The sequence below is a fragment of the Myotis lucifugus genome, unplaced genomic scaffold (assembly GCF_000147115.1).
Source record: "Myotis lucifugus unplaced genomic scaffold, Myoluc2.0 scaffold_1284, whole genome shotgun sequence".
Lineage (NCBI taxonomy): Eukaryota > Metazoa > Chordata > Mammalia > Chiroptera > Vespertilionidae > Myotis > Myotis lucifugus.
In genome coordinates this window covers 71,145-77,949 of record NW_005872332.1, presented here as the reverse complement: position 1 = coordinate 77,949, position 6,805 = coordinate 71,145, and the positions used below count along the sequence as shown (strand labels likewise).

Sequence of the window (6,805 nt, the reverse complement as noted above, 5' to 3'; positions counted from 1 at the left end):
CCAAAATGCCAGGACAGGAGGTACAAACTGCTACTTGAATGAAAGGCTAAACAGCATACTAAGCCACGTTCTGTGTCTGCGCCAGCATCCTGCTTCTGAGACACACCTATAGCTCATCACTGTACATTAGTCTGTTTTATGAATAGACCACAGTTTGGGTCTTTTTATCCACTGTCTTATTCATGGGCACTGGGTGATGTCTAGTTTTTGGCCATTATGAATAGTTCATGCTCATGTTTTTATGTGGATGTGTGTGTTGGTAGGGGCTTACCCAAATCATTTTCTTCCCACCTTGCAAATCCTTCTAGATGAGCTCATAACCAAATTAACAGAGACAGATCAGCAGGAGAAAAGGTCCAAGATGGATGATTCTGCGTGGACACAGGAGGGTGGGAGTGTCATAAAACCGAGACCCTAAACGTGTTGGGCAGTTGGACTTATGTGCCACTATGGACACAGAAGGTGGACAGGGGTCTGGAATTTCAAAGGGGAAATAGGTGATTCACAGGTAGCTGAGCAAGAGCAGAACACACTTGGCAATCAGGTTCCTGCTGGACAACCCAGAAACAATGGGCCCAGTGGGGAACCAGCTAATAGGCCCGGCTTGGGTGCTCCCATCTGCCGTACCGAATTCACATCAGAGAAGGCAAACTCCTACGTGAACAAGCAAAGAGTCCCTTCCTGAAGCAGGCCTTTCCTTCCCAAGGACCTGGGGAGGAAAGGGGAGGGGTCAAAGTTTTCTGAGTCTTCTGTGTTTTTGTTTTTAATTTGTTTTATGTATTTCAGAGAGGAAGGGAGAGGGAGAGAAACATCAATGATGAGAGAGAATCATTGATCAACTGCCTCCTGCACACCCCACCTGGGGGGGATCGAGCTCGCAACCCGGGTATGTGCCCTTGACTGGAATCGAACCCAGGACCCTTCAGTCTGCAGGCCAACGCTCTATCCACTGAGCCAAACCAGCTAGGGCTGAGTCTTCTGTTCTTAATAGCCAGGTTATAATTAATATCCCGAAGGCATATTTGGGGATGGCAAAACTTTAGTCTCCTTCGTTTTCATTTCACTTGGGTAATGAATTACCCAGAAGCAGGGTTGCCGGGTCATATGCCAACCACATCTTTAACGTTATCGGCCACTGCTATGCCATTTTCCAAACTGCTGTGCCTTTCAGTGTTTCCACCGGCAATGTGTGAGTCCCAAGGGCTCCATGTGCTTGCCAACATTTGCTACTGTCAGTCTTTTTAACTCTTAGCCATTCTTGTGGATATGGAATGATTTATTTTACTAAACATTTCTATTAGTTAAAACTAATTTTTAAATCATAAACAAGATTATATATAGCAAATATAATCTACATATATTTGTATATACTTAAAGATATTTTAAAATCTAATAAATATTATTCTGAGAACATATTTGCAACATTGTATACAATTATTCAAAATTAAAGAATGATGCCATTACATATAACAATTCTAAGCTTTTATGTATCTAATAATACAGCTTCAAAATAGCTCATTGTGGTTTTAATTTGCTTTTTTCTGATGACTAGTGCTGTCGAATGTCTTTTCTTGTTTTTATTTGTTATTCACATATTTTCTTATATGAAGTATTTGTTCTAATATTTTGCCCCCCCTTTTTAGTCCATTGCCTACTTTTTATTGGATTTTTTTCATATTATTATTGAGTTATAAATGTTCTTTATAAATTGAGTCAGATATATGTTTTGCAAAAATATACCTAGTTTTGTGGCTTACCTTTAAGAACACTAATTTTTAACCTTGATGAAGTCAATTTATCATTTTTTTATTCATAGTTTGTGTTCTTGTGTCCTGCTTATGTTGTCTTTTCCCAGTCTAGTATTACAACAAATTTCTTCTAAAAGTTCAGTGAGTTTTAGCTCTTACATTTAGGTCTATGAATCCATTTTGAGTTCATCTTTGAAAGGTGTGAAGTGAGGGTCAAGGTTAATTTTTTCCATATTGAATATCCAGTGGTTCCAGTATCTATTGTTGAAAAGACTATTTTTTCTCCATTGAATTATCTAACTTGGCACCTTTGTCAAAAATTAAGTGACCATGTAAGTGTGGGTCTATTTTTAGAAACTGTATTCTGTTCCAAATAAAAGTCATTTTTTTCCTCTTCTTGCCAGCATTTTGAAATTACACTATTTAACGGGCTTTGCGTTCATATTTATTCTTGCATCTCCGATAAGCATCCCCTCACCCTGTCACCATCTATGGCAGTGGGAAGGGTTGGGCATTTGGTCTTCCCAGCTAGGCATCTGCCTTTCTCCTGCCCTCTACCAACACCTCGGCAGGGACATCAGCCTCCAAGGCTTTAAACTAATTAAAAATGGACAGACCTGCCCTAGCTGGTCTGGCTCAGTGGATAGAGCACCGGCATGCGGACTGAAGGGTCCCGGGTTTGATTCCGGTCAAGGGCACATGCCTGGTTGCTGGTTCGATCCCCAGTAGGGGGCGTGCAGGAGGCAGCCAACCAGTGATTCTCTCTCATCATTGATGTTTCTATCTCTCTCTCCCTCTTCCTTCCTCTCTGAAATCAATAAAAATATATTTTAGAAAAATGGACAGACCTGAGGTTCTCATCTTCGGTGGATAATGAAGAATGAAGGGATAACCCAGACACTGACGCTGGTAAGCATACCTAACCCCGCCAGCGTGTGCTCAGGAGCTGGGGAGGCCACCAGGAGCGAAGGGCCTGACCCTCATTCATGTTCTTTCTCAGCAAAATCACCAGTTTTCACAAATCGTAGCCCTTCTTGAATAATCAAACTCAAAATGGTCAGTGAGCAGATTTCATAAATTCACACAGAAGAGCTTTAGTTGACAGGGAGAGAGCCTTAGAGATTGATATAATACACCCGTTGTCTCATTCACGCATCCCTCACCAGCTGTCACTGGCTGTCTGCAGTGTTCTCTGCTGGGCCGCATTTTAGACTCTGGAGATATGAACATGAAGGTTACTGGTGATTCTGAAACTCTTGGATGGGCCCTGGCTAAGTAGCTTAGTTGGTTAGAGTGTCCTCCCCATACACCAAGGTCAGCATCATTGGCGACGGGCTTCCCAAAGCATCAGCGCGTTGAAGGGCTGGATCATGGGTCCATCAGGGCCGTGCTTGATGGTGGTGTTGGTGTCTGGGGAGGAGTCAGCTGTGCCCTCTGGGTTGGCTGATATGGATGATACCGGGGAGGAGGAGGAGGAGGCGGAGATGGAGTGTGGTGAGACATAAGGTCAGACTAGACGGTCTGGAATCCGCACAGGTGAGTCTGCGTTCTGCGGAAATATACAAGCATATCCTCTCCCCCAGGTTAAAAGTACATCAGGTCCCTTCCAGGCTCCTGTAAGTAAGTCTCTCCATTTGACGAGGGCTTTAGGTTTAGTTAGATCAGGGTTCCAATGTCTGTACATCGGGGAATTTCCCTCAGAATCTACATTTAGTATGTTAATTACAAAGAGAGTACGTTGTAGAACATGATGAGGAGAGGAATATTTAAACTCATTTTCTTGTAATTTTTTAATTTGTGTTTTTAAAGTTTGGTGAGCCCTTTCTACTATTGCTTGGCCTTGAGGATTGTAGGGTATTCCTGTAGTATGTGCGATGCTGAATGTAGAGCATAAGTTTTTAAAAGCTCTAGAGGTATAGGGAGGCCCATTGTCTGTGTTAAGTGCCCTTGGTATTCCTAGGTAGGAAAAACATTGGAATAAATGTTGACTTACATCTCTAAAGGCTTCTCCTGTACGTGCAGAAGCAAGGATAACATGAGAAATTGTGTCAATACAAATATGCACATAGCAAAGTTTGCCAAAAGATGGGACATGAGTAATATCCATCTACTATAAGTCACAGGGTCTAAGTCCTCTTGGATTAACTCCAGTAGCAGGGCTAGGAAAATGAGTAGGACAATGGCCGCAGTCACGCACAATACCTCGAGCAGCTTCTCTAGATATGCGATAATATAGACGGAGAGCAGAAGCATTTTGAATGGCATGAGACCGCCGGGCTTCTTCTAGAGCTGTACAAACTACTGGGCGAGTTAGTAGATCTGCCTGATAATTTCCTTCGCTTAAGGGTCCTGGTAGGCAGGAATGAGCTCTAATATGGCCAATATAGAAAGCCTTTTCTCATTTATGAATGTAAGTTTGTAGCTGAGTTAACAAAGAGAAAATGGCTGTTCTTCCTTGTGGGAGAGAGGTGGTCTCAATATGAGGAAATAATTTACCTATATATGGAGAGTCAGTGTACAAGTTAAAAGGAACCTATTGCAATTGTTCAAAAGCATAAATGACTGCCAAAAGCTCTGTTCTCTGGGCTGACGTCTCTAGGGTTTGTTGAACATGGGTTATTGAGTCAATGATTATTACTGCCCTACCATTAGAGGAACCATCTGTGAATACTAAGGAGGCAGGAGGTGATAATGGCTCTTTTGAACATTTAATAGGAAATATAAACGGATGTAGGGAGAGAAATTGCAATATAGGTGATCTTGGCAAATGATGTAAAATTTGTCCTGGGAAGTTACCTATAGCTATTTGCCACTCTTCTTCAAATTGTAATAGTGTGTCTAATTGTTCTCTTTTTATAAGGTATTATTATCTCAGTACTTCTCTGCCAAAGAGTTCGATACTGCGTCGTCTCTCCTTGATAATGAGAGTGGCCCCTAGGGAGGGATAGGATGTTACAGTCTTCCTAGGAGTGACAGGTAAAAGTATCCATTCTAATGGTCCTTCCTGCCATAATTTTTTTTTTACAGCCTTTAAATTCATGTATTTTATTCTCAGAAAAATACAAACTCATCTTTTCAGAGGATAGGAAACAGAAATTTTTTTTCAGTGACTTCAAGATGCACACAGCCGGCTCACCCTGACCCACATCTTAAAAACCTTCCGGGGTGAGGGATGCCCGGGGGGCACAGCACCCCTTGGCACAAGGGCCGTGCACAGCTCTAGACAAGGCTCTCACCTTGTTTTATAATCCAAAAGGGCAAATGCTATCAAAATGATAAGAGTCCAAGGTTCATACTCCTCACAGTGCCGATCCCCTGGGTCATCGAGGGCAACACTGTTGCTGCAGCTTATGCAGTCAAGTCTGTGCGAAGAAACCCTCCCAGCAGCCTGGGAGGCAAAGCCATCGGCTGCCCCTGACACCGGCAATCCCCAAGTCAGCCGGAGGGGCAGAGCTGGGCCCAAACCTGTGGTCATTTGTTCTCCCCGTCTCCTGCAGCAGCTTCCCTCCTTTGCAGCCCACGCTCAGGCCTTCAAACCTGAGGGTCTAGCCAAGCAGTCTGAATGCTTCCTAAACCCCCATAAGAGTGAGGACCTGGAAAGGGAGATGTGAGGGTCCTGAAGAACAGGCTTCGGAGCCTGCCGTGAAGCCAGTGGGAAGGATGCTGTGTCAGGCATAGATGGTCTCTTCCCGGCGCTTCTTGGTGAGGATGGTGCCTGGTTTGTGCTGGGCATCTGGGTGGTTGGTTAGCTCTGGGGGGCAGGAAGACACCGGGCTCTCCAGGATGGCTTGCTTCAGCTCATAGAACACAGCAGAGTCCTCTTTGGTGAGGAAGGTGATGGCCACACCACTCTTGCCTGCTTGTCCTGTGCGGCCAATGCGGTGGATATAATCTTCAATGTTTTTGGCCATATCATCGTTGACCACCATAGACACATCTTGGATGTCGATACCACGACCTGCCACATCTGTAGCCACCAAAATGTCCTTGGCCCCAGCCTTGAGGTTAGACAGTGCAAATTCTCGCTCCTCCTGGCCTTTTCCACCATGCAACGTACAAGCATCTTCTCCAGGGATTTGGCCAAAACATCACAGCCCTTCTTCTGGTTGACGAAAATGATGATGGGTGGGTCAAAGCCTTGCTCCAAGATTGCCAGCAGCTTTTTCCTCTTCTCTGACTCTGACATGAGGAAGACCTTCTGTTCCACGCGTTCCTGGGGCTTGCCTGCAGAGCCGCTGTACACCACGGCAGGTCGCCGAAGATAGCTCCGGGCCAGACGCTCCACGGCTGGGGGCATGGTGGCCGTGAACATGACGGTTTGGCGGTACTTATGTTTTCCTGACTCAAAGTTGGCCAACATCTTCTCAGGGTCCTCAGCCTCACCCGTGTCCGGCTTCTGGTTGGTGACAGGCATGTGCTCCAGGATCTTCTGGACGTCAGGTTCAAAACCCATGTGAATCATCCTCTCTGCCTCATCCAGAACCACGTAGGCACAGCGGCTCAGCACCAGATAGCGGTTTTCCAGCACATCGATCAGACGTCCTGGGGTAGCAATCACAATCTCACAACCCATGCGCAGCCTGAAGCCCTGGTCTTCTCTGGAGATGCCGCCAATGACAGCCACAGTGCGGATGCCCAGTGGCTTCCCAAACCTGATGGTTTCTTCCTCAATCTGCTGAGCCAACTCACGGGTGGGGGCCAGGATGATAGCATAAGGGCCCTGGTCCGACTCTTCGATCCTGTCAATTTGGGGAAGAGTAGTGATCCAGACCAGCAATGGAATAAGGAAGGCTGCTGTCTTGCGCTGCCAGTCTCAGCCACACCAATGATGTCACGATTCTGTAGCCCAATGGGAATTGCCTGACGCTGGATACGTGTTGGTTCCTTGTAGCCACACTTATCAATGACCTCCAAGATGTGTGGGGGCAGAGAAGAGTCTTTCCATGATCGGATGGGATTGGGGATCTTGCCACCTTTGGCGGTAATGCTGTAGTCCTCACGGAAGATCCGCCAGTCCCTGTCCGTCATCTCATCTAACTTCTTCTGGGACCAATGAC

The 6,805-nt window shown here is 45.5% G+C and overlaps 1 pseudogene; it reads right to left on the bottom strand.

Annotated features, from left to right (window-relative positions):
- Positions 1-5,416: 5,416 nt before the first annotated feature.
- Positions 5,417-6,800, bottom strand: LOC102434795 (annotated as a pseudogene).
- Between the last annotated feature and the right edge of the window lie 5 nt (positions 6,801-6,805).